Raw genomic sequence first — 1,790 nt, forward strand, 5'->3', positions numbered from 1 at the left:
ACCCTTCTTTGATTTTGTACACTTTTTTGCAATAAAGTTGTTTTGTTGTTTCAAACATAATTAATATTGTTGAACTATTATAATAGAGGTTTAGGATTAATTGGAAGACCTTCATCTTTGCATAAAAATGTTACACCGATGGATTAACATAGTCGAAACAAAAATAAAATACAAGACGTAAAATTAAGAAATAGTCTCAATTTTTTTGTTAAAATCTTTTTAAAGACTCTTGAAGCAAAGCAAAAATATGTTATAGCTATTTAAATCAACCATTCATTGTTGTAAATTTAAATAGTGGGAAAATAAGTGAAATATTTTGAAAAGATTCATTAGTGCAAATTAAAATGGCGGGAAAAGGAATGGTGAAATATTTTGAGAGGGAAATTGAGGGCTATTAAGGTCATTTAATAAGTTAATGCATGTGTTTAAAGTTTTTGTATTACTAATACATAGGAAATAGTGTATAACTATAACTAATGCTTACATTAGTTATACATAGGCAAAAAGTCGTACCAAACAAGGTACTATCAATACACATTAACTAATGCATGCATTATATTTTACAATACACTCTACCAAACGACCCATTAAGGTATTAGTCTAACATGTGAAATCAATTGAAATTGTATAAAAACAAATGTTAAACCTGTTGCAACAGATGTCTTTTCTGTTGGATTTAATCAAACAGATTAAGTCATCTGTTGCAACATATTACGCATCTGTTGTGACAGATGACCGAGTTTTGGAAATTTTCAAACAGAAATTGTTATCTGTTGCACTTAGATATTTTAAGACCCTTTTTTTAAAGCAATTTAGGTATTTCCTATCTGAGATAAAAAAAAAGTTAAAATACTAAGGCGGTAAAAAATATTACTTGGATAACTCAAAAATCTCCTGAGTGAGTAATCTTATCTGATCTTTTCAATGTCACCGTCTCCTTGTGCCCCTCAAAAGTCAAAAGTTATTAATGAATATTTAAAATACATATCTAGAAGAATACTCTCTCCTTCAGACATAAGTAAGACTCAAGACTCAACTCAACTCATCTATCACTCTTTCTTCTTAATCTCTTTCTTTCCTTTTTGCCTCTTTTTTCTCTCTACTTTCGGATGAGGATCCTTTCTGATCTCAACCAATCAATATCTTTTCTCTACTGAATTAGATGTTCTGATCCCTTTGTTTTTTTTACATTGCAGGTATGGTTCACTATTGCTCTTTTCACCTCATCTTCTTCTTTGTATGTCATTTAAATTAGATACTTATATCTGTTGTTACTAATGATTTACTCATTTACCAGTTTCCTATTTATTGAGAAAATTGAAGGAAAGGTGACTTTGAAGTCTTGAATGAACGAGCAGTTATTTTTATATCTGTTACAAAATACCCCATCGGTTGAACAGATGGATAATCTATTGTATAAGATTGGTCATCTGTTGATTCACTCAATTTTGTGTTACCCTTTTGTACAGATGGAGCAACTGTTTGAAGAAATCAAACCAGTAGCAGGGCGGGTTTGATTTATTCCAATAGATGACTCATCTATTACAACATGTCATCCATCTGTTGCAACAAATACCTCATCAGTTGAGCAGATGGGTAATCTGTTGCATCAGATTATTCATCTATTGATTTACTCAATTTTGTGTTACCCTTTTGTAAGGTTCTTTTTCTTCTTCTCTTGTTTGACGTCAAATGTATTTCTCTTTTTTGTAGATAAAAGAAAGTAAAACTGGATCCATTTTTGCCCGACCAACATTAAAGGCTAGAGTAAAGATGGGTTCGGAGGAATA

This window comes from Capsicum annuum, chromosome 4 (assembly GCF_002878395.1).
Source record: "Capsicum annuum cultivar UCD-10X-F1 chromosome 4, UCD10Xv1.1, whole genome shotgun sequence".
Classification (NCBI taxonomy): domain Eukaryota; kingdom Viridiplantae; phylum Streptophyta; class Magnoliopsida; order Solanales; family Solanaceae; genus Capsicum; species Capsicum annuum.